Source organism: Hydra viridissima, unplaced genomic scaffold (genome assembly GCF_058129835.1).
Source record: "Hydra viridissima isolate aposymbiotic clone 2 unplaced genomic scaffold, HvirCarnegie_v1 scaffold_6, whole genome shotgun sequence".
NCBI lineage: Eukaryota > Metazoa > Cnidaria > Hydrozoa > Anthoathecata > Hydridae > Hydra > Hydra viridissima.
In genome coordinates, this window is record NW_028324305.1 from 4047072 (window position 1) to 4047365 (window position 294).

A 294-nucleotide genomic window follows, 5' to 3' on the forward strand; every position below is an offset into this window, starting at 1 on the left:
TCCACCGAGCCGGATTTGAACCAGCGACCTAGAGATATCAATTTCTTCATTTAACTACAGTCTCCCGCTCTGCCAACTGAGCTATCGGTGGTTATGGTAATGCAAAATTATTTACTTTATTATTTACGTTAAAATGTTTAAAAACTAATTAAGCTTCAGTATTTCGCGTCTCATTCTTTTCTGTTCGGTTTGTGACAAAAACCTGTTTTATTCCGGAAAAAAGCAATTATGTCCAGCCAAAAAATAAAATTCTGTTAATAGTAAAAAAGCGCGTGTAAATAAAAATGAGCAAAT

General features: G+C 34.0%; 1 non-coding gene across 1 annotated transcript; it reads right to left on the reverse strand.

Moving 5' to 3' along the window:
* Positions 1-91, reverse strand: Trnay-gua (transfer RNA tyrosine (anticodon GUA)). Its single transcript is given in 2 exon segments — positions 1-36; positions 55-91. It is a non-coding gene; the product is annotated as a tRNA-Tyr (tRNA).
* Between the last annotated feature and the right edge of the window lie 203 nt (positions 92-294).